Source organism: Plecotus auritus, assembly GCF_963455305.1.
Source record: "Plecotus auritus genome assembly, chromosome: X".
NCBI lineage: Eukaryota > Metazoa > Chordata > Mammalia > Chiroptera > Vespertilionidae > Plecotus > Plecotus auritus.
In genome coordinates, this window is record NC_137784.1 from 59008456 (window position 1) to 59021049 (window position 12594).

At 38.1% G+C, this 12594-nt stretch overlaps 1 long non-coding RNA gene across 5 annotated transcripts in view; it reads right to left on the reverse strand.

Annotated features, from left to right (window-relative positions):
- Window positions 1-674: 674 nt before the first annotated feature.
- The window catches only part of LOC308240057, a 40661-nt gene continuing 28741 nt past the window's right edge, over window positions 675-12594 (reverse strand). For 2 of the 5 annotated variants that reach the window (XR_013959784.1, XR_013959785.1), the window contains exons 3-6: window positions 11501-11635; window positions 6623-6831; window positions 6046-6181; window positions 675-5097 (exon numbers count right to left, since the gene is read on the reverse strand). This is a non-coding gene — a long non-coding RNA (uncharacterized lncRNA). The remainder of the gene's footprint in view (window positions 5098-6045; window positions 6182-6622; window positions 6832-11500; window positions 11636-12594) is intronic. The other 3 variants (XR_013959786.1, XR_013959788.1, XR_013959787.1) reach the window with 2 other exon arrangements.

Sequence of the window (12594 nt, forward strand, 5' to 3'; positions counted from 1 at the left end):
TTTTCTGTCTAGAAATTAGCACAATGCCTTGAAATAGATACTTCTGTTTGTTTTATCCCATTCCTTGTTTTTTATTGCATCTCCAAGATAAAATGCCTTTTGTACCATATCTATTTCTTTTAGCATCATCTTCTTCAATGTTTGTCTGAATGAATAAATTAGAAGCTCTCTCATTCCCACTCTACAAAACATGTCAAAGAGAAGGCGATCTATTTAATCATTCCTTCTCAGTGTCTTCATATCACAGCTGCTCAATGAAAGACCTGCAGTAATAAAATTTGTTCTTGGTGTTTCAACCATAAGCTAGTGAAATGACAGTGCAGTTTGGTCTTTGGAATCTCTTAACTCTCCTCAGCACGTAAGGATAGCACTTTATTCAGAGTGAATAAATGTTTACAGAAAAAATTGTTTTTATTGCTCAAGTGGCTTCCTGACTCTAAGCTAGGCCAATGAGCAAATATTTTTAAAACCAGTTGTTTCATCTTAATTCTTGTCTTAAAACTATAATAAAAGCAGAAACTTAAATTAATGAATTAAAGGAGAAATCCTGAGCCCTTTTAACAGTCTACTGGCTTTGATTTAGGTCACTGAGCATGTGAAGTTGAGACTATCCAGAACTAGGGAAAATATCATATTAAAAGGACCATGACTTTTTTCTTCTTCTTCTTCTTTTTAATCTCCAAGGCAAGTCAATGGGATTTCTGAGCCATACCTACTAGACTCATTAAATGAGCATAGTACTTCCCAGAAAACAGGCACTCAAATATTTACTAAAAAATCAAAAAAGTTTTCAGATCCGCAGCTATGATCTGTGTTCAATCTAAAGACCTTTGGACTAGGCCCATTTCACTACTCTTATGCTCAGGACCTAGAATGATTTATTGCACATAAAATATGCTATGCTTATCAAATGAAATCTAAATGCACTGCTGAGCCATTTATTTTTACTTCTTAAATGTCTTTAAGCCAGGCCAAGGTGGAGCTCATTCACCTCCATCTTTATCATTCAGCATTTAAAAAACTGATGGAGAACAAGAACACCGTGCTTTAAAAAAAAAAAAATCCATCTCTTCAATTAGGCAAGGGAGCAAGTAGTTTTCTGGTCTGGATTGTATCTTTCCATGTAGCTCAGCATTTAGCATACTGCTTTGCACAGTTCTATTTTCCTGATGTTTTTATCATTAAATAAGCCTAGCAGTAGTTAAGTACTTTTTAGTCTGGAGCTCATACTTATTACATTATTTCCTTCTATTAGCATCCCATAAGGATGAAATCATATTTATATATTAGGGCATGTGTAGTTTTAAGCCTCATAAAAAGTAATCATTCATCATTCATTAAGCCAACAGTTAATTCCTTATATCTATATAGAACACTTGGATTTCTAAATTTACACATAGATCTCTGTTACAAGTTCAATAATAAGGGTGATGAATTTTTACCTCACTAGTTGTTATCTCTGGGGATGAGAGTAAATAATCAATATTCATACAACAGATATTGCTTACATATGTATGGCAGTTCAAGACTTATAAATTGACTTCATACATTATGTTCAGCTATCAAGGACACAATAAATATGTTTTATCTTCAGGTCCTCAATGCCTAGCAAAAAGACTGGCACATAATAGACAATTATTATCCAGTCTTGCATTCATCATAAATTTAATCTTTTACATATTATATTCAGAGTGTTCAATAGTTAATACTTGAAATTTTTATCGTACTTTGCACCAAGTGAGAAAAATCAATAGTGACATTTATATGGTGGCTTTAGAGTTCACAAAATACTAACATGTATTGCCTTATTCTGAACTGTAGGCACAATAAAATTATAAATGTGTGTATCTCTTTAGTGCCTGTAACAGTGGATTCACATAGTAGGCAACTGATACTCTTTTATTTAACAAGTATTCAAACCCTCAAGTTTGTATAACTATTTATACTACCTCTCTCATAGTGGGTGAATTTTATAAACAATGTTTATCTCACGAAAAGTTTTATTCACAGAGAAAATGCCTAATGTCGTATTTATACAGCACTTTATAATTTAGAAAGCTCAATGTCATTCATTACATTTTCCTGTTATCAGTTAATAACATGATATTACTGTAAAGTCTTGCTTGATTGATTAAAATAAGCATTATCTAATTTCCTTACAATATAAACCTCCCTCTTATTACTTGGGAAGTATTACCTTAGATTTCACAGAACCCAAAACAATAGTTGGCACATAAAAGGCAGTTAATATTCATTCATTCATTCATAACATTTAGCCCATTGATATTTAGTGCTTTAGTTTACAAACCACTTTAAAATGCATTTCTTATTTGAAAATTTTACTTCTATATTGAGATTGTGGGTTTTTTTCTGTTATCCGTAGTGTCTAGCATGTTATCTGGCCCATTGTAAGTCATCAAAATAGCTTAATCCCTTCTGTTTGCTGTATATTTTACAGTTTAAAAGCAGTTTCTATGTGTTTTCTTTTCTGCTACTTGGAATACTGTATTTACTCAAAATCACCAAAGCAGCAAAAACACAATGGCTATAAATATATGAAATTTTCATTGATCAATAACTTAATTCCTAATATCTGCATAGTATTACATACTGTTGATATGTAATCAATATTTACCAGCTCTGAAACTTATAAGTCTTTAAGCACTTTCATAGTTTAAAAGCATATTCACATATTTTTATTTAGGTCACCTGAATGTGATGATAAATAATCATTGAGTCCTTAGTGCCTAGAACAGGGACAGACTCATACAAGGAAATTAATATTATTCAGCATTTACATCAGGGGCAACTATGGCCCACAGACCAAATTCACTTGGCTAATGAGATAAGAATAGTTTTCCTTTTTAAAGATTGGGGGTGGGTGAAGAAGCAAAATGTAGAGACCATAGGCCTGCAAAGACTAAAATATTTACCATTTCACCCTTTACAGAAAGAGTGTGATGATCCCTGATGTACAAAATGCTTCAAAACTGACAATACACTATTAATGAAAACACCTTATTTTCATATATATCTCAATTATTTAAATTATCTTTCCTCATGATAAGGGGGAGAAAATCAAGTAAAGATTAAAACCTAATTACTTCCAAATTCTGTCACCTTTAAGCCCAGAGGTTGATATTAAAGCTTAGGGCAGGGTTGGTTCAGTCTATCAAATTATTAGGCCACTACTATGAGCAGGGAGTTCAGGCTGTCTCCTTGGGGCATCACTCTGTTCCAGGACTACTCATTCTTTTTTCTAACAATCACTAGGAATCCCAAATTCCAGGAATCTTGTTCATCCAAGCTCAAAGAAATCATATGTTACTGGCTGGTGCTTCTCAGCAGGCTGGCACATCTGTGTATTTTCTATCTAAATGTTCATATTGGCCTGGAGAATCTCTTCACATTTTCTCTACATAGCCTGACACTTTCCTCTTCTCATCAGCCTAGAGCTTCTGAGGAAAAGGGAGGACTGAAATACAATCTCACCGATATGTCTCTCTCAAACGGAGTGGAGATGAAAAAATAAATGAAGTTTAAAAAAAATACCTAAAACTTAATAAATGACTCAAAACTATAATAAAAACCTTACACTGGTCCAGGCATAATATTGCTAATCTCAAGATATCTCTTCAAGGTAATAACAACATCAAAAAGGATATCACAAAATTAGTGGGCTTAAATGGAGATATAAAAACTGGAAAGGAAGAACTGAAAATGTTCAAGTGTAGGGAGGATAGTAGAATAGAGCTGAGGTTTAGGGTCCTCATATTGGAATTTCCTCTGGTCTTGGGGTTTCCAGCCTTCCTAGATTCAGGGTCATGGAACTCCAGCTTTCCACCTAATTTAGTCTTAAGATATCTGTCTCTCGTGTGTTTTCAAGTCCACATAGAAAGGCTTGACTCCTGGGTCTTTATGTGTGTGTGACACTTCTTATCCTTGGGTCTTCGGTGTTCAAGCTAAGTTTTTTTATCTCAGGTCTTGTGACTCAGGTCTCAGGCTTTTCATGTATCCCCACTCATAGGCTTTGTTCTTTCATCTTGGGTCTTCAGCCTTTTGTCTAACTCAAGACATGAGAACTTCCATCCAACTCAGTTGTCTGACAAGGGCCACCTTCTTTATGTACATAATGGCTCTAGGGCTTCTAATGGTCTCAAGGCTGAGGTTTCCATCTATCTTGGGACACAGGTTTTATACTTTAGTCCACAGGTCTCAATTCTGTCTTCTGTGTTGGGAATTATATCCATTATGGGCCTTCCACCTTCTGTACATCTTAGGTCTTTGGATCCTTGGGCCTTCTGCTAGTTTTGAATTATCTCACAGGACAGCCTGGCATAAGGAACAGCTCTGCAATGTTTATTTTGATAGCAGACACTCTGCACCTATTGGGAAGGGGTTATGAAGCCCCTTTGTCACAAACATGCACACATGGGTGTACACACACACACACACACACACACACATACAAAAAATATGCATGGAGAGAGGATTGCAGGAAATCAAAGGGGAGATACGCAGACTCATGAAGAGGCTGAAATACCCAAAGGTGGGTGGATGGAAAAAACAAAAGAACAAGAGAACAGAGAGAAGAAAGGTGAAATGGAAAGACACAAAGAACAAAGAAAACACACAGAGCAGGAAAAAGGAAAGAAAATGGCCCAAGAGAGGCAGAAAGGACATGTAGAAGAGAGAAATCCAAGATGAAGAGTAGAAACAGCAGAAAGGAGGCCAGAATCAGAAAAAGGTAAAATGTCAAACTAACAAAATAGGAGAGAATGATGAACAATCAACAGTTCACAAAGAGAGAAAAAAAAGAGGTGGACAAGACAAGGAATGAGCAAAAAGCATACAGCATGAGACTCGGAGACAATGGGAAGAACAGTGAAAAAAGAACAAGAGCTAGGAGAACAAAGACAATTAGTAACAAAATGAAAAAATGAGAGACATCTAAGACAACTCTTATGAACAAAAAAGAAAATGAGACAAAGATACACAGAAGAAATAAGCAAGAGAATCATAGAATTGGGTAAGACACTTGAGAGAACAAAGACCAAAGACATTAAAGGAAGAAATAGATAAGCAAAGAAATACACACTTATGAGTGAAAGAGATAAGGCAAGGCATTAGAAGTAGAAGAGACAAGATATAGTGAGGGGCACAACAGCCATGAGAAACATCACAAAGAGAACAAAAGAAAACCAAAAAGAACATTAATAACTACAATAAGCTATGATTAGTACCAATACTACTTACATCACTATCAACAATTATAGTAACAACAACATGAGTGGCAGAGGATTTAAACACAGAATATGTGCCTCTTAAATATTCTACTACAACTGTTTATAAGAAATTTCAAGAGCCAAATGAGATGCCACAGGTGAGTGAATATTATTATAAAGGGCCATTAGAGAGGTCCTAGTCAATGCCCTCATTTTTTATCTTCATCTTTCCCCACCCCTTTAGAAAACTAACTTGATTTTCCCACCCATCACAATTATAACACTGGCTTTTCCTTTAACACTACTGCAGATACATTCTCTCACAAGAGGATATAAGAAAAAGGGCCACCCTTCCAGCAACAAAACAAAAATGTTGTTTTAAGTTTCTATATATTTAGGCCTCTAAGAGTGGCAAAGAATTTATGCAGTAAAGATAAAGAACAGATAAGGTGAGACTAATCTTAACACAACTGGTATAGATTAATTAATCATTAAGTTGCTTCATTGAACCCAGTTGGCAATACAGGCATAACTTACCTCATTTTACTGCACTTGGCTTTATAGTGCTTCACAGATGTTGCATTTTTTACAACATCCTCTACCAGCAAAAAGCTTACAACTCACTTTATTGCTGTATTGTGGTTGTCTGAAACCAAATTGTAATATCTCAGAGGTAGGCCTTTGTAGGTTACTGGTCATTCTCCCATCTCACATTCAGGCCCCTCCTGCACAAAAACCACCATAGCCCATTGCACAAAAACATCCGACAAACAGCTATTAGCTCCAAACAGGTCCTCACATAATTACAACACCAACTTACTTTATTCTGCTATTCTAAAATGCTAGAGTGCCAGGCATGTTGATCTTCCTTTGGTGTGTTCAAATTTCTTGTTCTCTGGATTGCTTTTCAGAAGGATGAACGATTTGGTAGATACTATAAAGGGAATAAACAGGAGCTACAAAAAAGGGGAAAAATAACAAAGGAAACGATATATATGCCATAAAGAAGTATTAACTGAGTACTCACTAGAGTTATGGGAAGATTCAAATTATGAATTATAGAAACTATCTCTACAGAGTTTAGATCCTTAGAGGTAAAACTAATACAACTTCCTCACAGAATGGGAAACTATGGCATAAACAGGAAAATGTCTTGTCCTTTACAATCAGGATTTACTACACTTGGATCATCTCCCAACCTGCAGCCACCTAATCAGCCTCTGTCACACCACCATTTTCACCCATCTCTTACACAGTTGCTTCCCAGGAAGCTATTTTTACCAAAAGCAGACACAGTTCATAATGATCAAAATAATTTCAGTGGAAATCTAAATGCAATGTATACTGAAAAATTAAAGACAGTATCCTTATTGTGCTTTTAAGAACAGCTTACCCACCTCTGATGTGTGGAGGATGTCTTGAGACTTCACCTTCCTATCTGGGCCCAGGAAAGAATCTTGGTGGAACCTCCTGGCCTAGGGTTGTTGCCCAGTGGTAATGAGCTATTCCCCTGGAGGATCCTCATGCCCCATCTCCACCTAGGGATCCTCAAAGGGAACAGGTCACTAACACTGTAAAGCAACAAGCCTATTCTTCTGAGGAAGATCTGGAGAAGAGATAAAAGAAAAATAAATTACTGAAATGCAGTATACTGGGAAAGTCTATCTCAAAGAGCAACTAATAATTAGATTAAGTGATGTCTAACCTTTTTTTCCATGTGGATTGAGGGGTGGAGATTAAGAACTGTGGAGAGCTCTATATTCTAGCTACCAGCCTAGAGAAAAGCAAATGCTTCTACTACTCATTCCAGCTTTTCCCTTGAATTTCACCTCATCGCAAAGAGAAATTTAGAGGTGAATTATTACCAAAACTCTCATACTGTACTTTATTCTCTAGTTTCTACTAGTGAGCAGTCTTCTGTATTGTGGATTATTAATGTTCTAGTGTTCTCACCATAAAATAAAGTCAAGGGTCAAAAAATCAAGGGGTTGAAAATAGAAGGAACAGATAAAGCTTTCCCAACCAAAAGAGCTATCAAGCTACTTAGAAAAGCTCCAATATTGTTTAATCCTATGAGTTCTATAAGAACTCTTCTTCATATTGCCTCAGGTTTCTTTTATAAAGCACTCTTTTAATAACTGAACAATTTACCGCAAAGTGTCTCTCTCACCTACTTTTGTAGGATTCTTCTCTTTTAAAATATATTTTTAGCCCTAGCCAGTTTGGCTCAGTGGATAGAGCATCAGCCTGCAAACTTAAGGGTCCCAGGTTCGATTCCAGTCAAGGGCACATGCCTGGTTGTGGGCTCATTCCCCAGTAGGGGGTGTGCAGGAGGCAGCCGATCAATGATTCTCTCTCATCATTGATGCTTCTATCTCTCTCTCCCTCTCCCTTCCTCTCTGAAATCAATATAGATTGACGCTCAACCACTGAGCCATGCTGGTCGGGCAGGATTCCTCTTTTAATTCATGTTAGTCAGATGCTGGAGCACTGCCAATGGAAACAATTGTTTCTACTCAATCTACATGGGACATTTCTTGAACAGCTTACATAGATGGGACATGACCAGAGTCCCAAGATATTCAGAGAAACCAATAATCATTACAGTGATATAAAATCTCAGTTGTGCTGGTGTGGCTCAGTGGTTGAGCATCAATCTACCAACCAAGAGGTCACAGTTAGATTCCTGATCAAGGCATATGCCCAGGTTGTGGGCTCAATACCCAGTAGAGGGCATGCAGGAGGCAACCAATCAATGATTCTCATCATTGATGTTCTATTTCTCCCTCTCCTTTCCTCTCTGAAATCGATATATATCTACTAGTATATATACACACACACACATTATATATACACACACACACACACACACAATATATATACACACACTATATATACTATATATATATATACACATAATATATATATACACACGCACTATATATATAATATATATACATACATATATATATATATACATATATATATATATACACACACACACACACACACACAGACACACACACACATATACACACACTCAGTTATGACAGCTAAGGAAATCTACACAAAAGTAAAAACAAGGTGCAGAAGGCTAGGAATCTGGTAAATAGCTTAACACAGGCCCTTGAGTCTCTTATTCTACCAGGGGTCCTCAAACTTTTTAAACAGGGGACCAGTTCACTGTCCCTCAGACCACTGGAGGGCCGGACTATAGTTTAAAAAAAAAAAAAAAAGAACAAATTTCTATGCGCACTGCGGGCCTGGGACGAGTTGACTGCTAAGTAGGACAGGCAGTGGCACCCAGCGGGCCGGAAAAATGTCCTCGGCGGGCCATATGTGGCCCACGGGCCGTAGTTTGAGGACCCCTGTGACTACACCTTTTAGCAATTTCAAGTAACAAACCCTCAATTTATTAAAATAATAAGGGAATGATAGGGACAATGAAATTAGGTCTGCCAAAATAAGGCTATGACAGATCACGTTGGTACTCATTAAAAAATGCTTAGCACTTAGTACCAGTCTGCCAAAGGAAAGTAGAAATAATTTTTGAGGCCTGTTCATCAGAAGGCATAGGTTTGTTCTCTCTCCTAAGTAGCTCTGAGATTTCAAAGGAAGCAATTTATTGTTTTGCATCTCTAATTCTTTATTTATAAAATGGGGACCAAGTATGCTTGCTGTTATAGACCTCACTGGAGCCTACTTCTGAAGGATGGGCTCAAATTCATTCTGTAAATTCAAAATGTGTGTGTGTGTGTGTGTGCGCGCGCGTGTGTGTGTGTGTATATATATATATATATATATATATATATATATAATCTGTAGGATTTGAAACTGGCTCCTATTCTGTTTTAAAAAGGAGCTCTAGAGGATCCAAGATGGCGGCGTAGGTAAACACCTAAACTGCTGCCTCGCACAACAATTTCAAAACTACAACTAAAAGACTAAACGTCTGTCACCCAGAACCACAGGAAAGCTGGCTGAGTGGAAGTTCTACAACTAGAAGGAAAGAGTAAACAGCATTGAGAGATGCACGAGCGCTGAAAAGCTGAGGTACGGAGGCGTGCTAATTGGGCTGGCGACGGGCGACTGGGAGAGCTGCTTTTTTCAACCCGAAGGGAGACAAGCTCCCAATTACTCCAAACTCCAGTTTCTAGGGAGATGCGGGGTACCCAAACTCCTCTGGGGAGAAGCTGGACTGTCTGCCGTGGGGTCGGAAAGTGAGGGTGGCTTGCTTGCAGGGCTGCGCGCAGGAATAAAGGTTTACTGTGCTGGGGCGTTGGACACGGGGATGTGGTAGGAGACTCAGAGCCAGCTAACTGGCAGCCATCGCTGTTTGCCACGCCCTAGCCTAGTGACGCCCTGAGACCCGCCCCCGCACAACCTACAAACCCACTCAAGCTCCAAGCAGCGGCTTTAGCATATGAATGGCCTGCCCTATTGCAGCTTAACCTAGCAAACTTGCAGCCCGGGTCAGACAGCTCAAAAACCTCCAAACCCCAAGCAAAGAGGAGAAAACTGTAGTTCTCGCTGTAGCTCCTGCTGGGTGGCCTCAGACAGTAGCTGACCTGCACCCCATTGGAGATCCAGAAGCCAGTGTACTTAGTGGTCAGTGTGAGACACCAGATTTCAACTCCTCACATCCATAAGTGACACATTCAAGAGGCAGACTCAGTGAGCACCAAAGCCCCACTGAAACAAGTCCTGCACCATAAGCATGTCTCCAGCGCAGCAGTTCTTCCATTATAGACACAGTGGGTCCTCACAGCCAATTGGCCTGGGGGTCAATTCCTCCCAGTGTACCAACAGCAATCAAAGCTTAACTACACCAAGACTTTGCACTCAGCCCACAAAGGGGTGAACCAAGAGCGTCCACCTCAGGTGATTGGGGAGGCTGAGCTACTGGCCCCTATAGGTCACCTACCACAAAAAGCCACTCCATCAACACAGTGAAGCAGCAAAATGCGGAGACAAAGAAACATGTCACGAATAAAAGAAATGGAGGAAAGCAAACTACTGGACGACATAGAGTTCAGAACCACATTTATAAGGTTACTCAAGAATCTTCTAAAAACTGCTGAGGAACTTAGTGAGACCTTTAAGGATCTTAATGAGAATGCCAAAAAAAATGGAAAAGGACCAGTCAGAAATTAAGCATACACTGTCTGAAATAAAGAATATACAGAAATTCAACTGTAGATCAAAGGACCCCAAGGAGCAAACCAAAGATCTGAAATATGAGGAAACAAAAAACACCCAACCAGAAAAACAGAAAGAAAAAAGACTCCAAAAATATGAAGATAGTGTAAGGAGCCTCTGGGACAACTTTAAGCGTACCAACATCCAAATTTTTGGGGTGCCAGGAGAAGAGAGAAAGCAAAATATTGAAAACCTATTAGAAGAAATAATGACAGAAAACTTTCCCTACTTGGTGAAAGAAATAGACTTACAAGTTCAGGAAGCGCACAGAACCCCATACAAGAGGAATTCAAAGAGGACCACACCGAGACACATCATAATTAAAATGCCAAGGGCAAAAGACAAAGAGAGAATCTTGAAAGCAGCAAGAGAAAAACGGTTAGTTACCTACAAGGGAGCACCCATACGACTGTCAGCTGATTTCTCGGCAGAAACTATGCAGGCCAGAAGGGAGTGGCAAGAAATATTCAAAGTGATGAACAGCAAGAACCTACAACCAAGATTACTCTACCCAGCAAAGCTATCATTCAGAGTTGAAGGTCAGATAAAGAGCTTCACAGACAAGAAAAAGCTAAAGTTCATCACCACCAAACCAGGATTACATGAAATGCTTAAGGGTATTCTTTAAGAAGAGGAAGAAGAAAAAGGTAAAGATAAAAATTATGAACAACAAAATGACATCAAATACATACCTACCAACAAGTGAATCTAAAAATCAAGTGAATAAAAAATCTGAAGAACAGAATGGACTGGTGAATATAATAGAATCAGGGGCATAGAAAGGGAGTGGACTGACAATTCTCAGGGGGAAGGGGGTGTGAGGGGTGCGGGAAGAGATTGGACAAAAATTTTACAACTATGGATGAAGACAGTGGTGGGGGCTAAGTGCATGGGGTGGGGTGGGGAATCAGGTGGAGGGGAGCTATGGGGGGAAAAAAGAGGAACACCTGTAATAATCTGAACAATAAAGATTTATTTAAAAAACAAAAATAAAAATAAATAAAAAGGAGCTCTTGCAGGAAGTTAAAGTCCTTAAAACCAAAGACAGAATAACCACAACAAACTCCCCAAACTACCTTTTTCTTCAGATAGTCTGCAAGCCATCCTTAAATTAATTGGAGCTTGTCCAGATTCTCCAAAGGAAAGATGTAATGAATATGGAACTCCTTAGAGTTTCTTATAGTCCTCAGGTCTCACATGCCCAGAATGTCCTTGGAAAAAAACACACAAAAAACAGGGCTCAGTAGGATAGGATACCAAAATGGTTGAAAAAGTCTCAACAAAACATAAAAAAACCTAGGAAATATGAACCTGAATCATTAAATATAGGTGTGTCCTGTCTCTCATGTCTAGCCTGTCCAGTTTCCCTCAGGTCCTGTTAATGGCAAGCACTGGTAGTATCACTGAAGGTTAGGCAAGTGTAAAAAAAAGAACTAAATGAAAATATGGGTCAAAACAATACCCACCTTAAGGGTGACTAAATTTGTGGCTTAAAGGTCATGCTCTTGCTGTAAATACTTCAAGATGTAATGTAACGGAGAAATTGCTACTACTGCCTCAAGGTACAATTGCCTTAACTATTTTTAATACTTAGTAGCTGTCTTTACTAAAGGATAGGAGCTCACGGGGGCAGGTATAAGCCAGGTTTGCAATCTTGAAAGTATTTTGCATAGTGTGGAAAGAATCAAATACGGCTTCCAGATTTCTGATCAGGAATTGCCATGTTTATAAGGGACTTGATGTCAACATCAAACAAATTCTAATAATAAGTGAAAGATCACTTACTCAACTCTATATTCTCCAGATAAAATGTCCAGTAAATTCAAACTGGTACTCTATGATGAACAGAATATAAACTATGTTCTCAATATGAACAGAACAAGCTTCAAAATCTCTTAGCAAATCCTTTCCCATCCTTACATCCTTACTGTATTTAACCTAAGATTAGATACTTCATCCCCAAATACAGGTGTCCAGTTATACATTATACATATTTACTGTGTTCCTCCTGAAACCCCATCAATAATGGTAAATAGACACTCCATGTGAAAACATTTTTTCCTCAAAAAACTTAAATGGATCAAAACTCATATCTATTTATAATGTCTAGTTAAGATACCTAAAAGGAAACAACTTTTCTGGTCTCCCCAGATCTTCTGAGCTACCATAG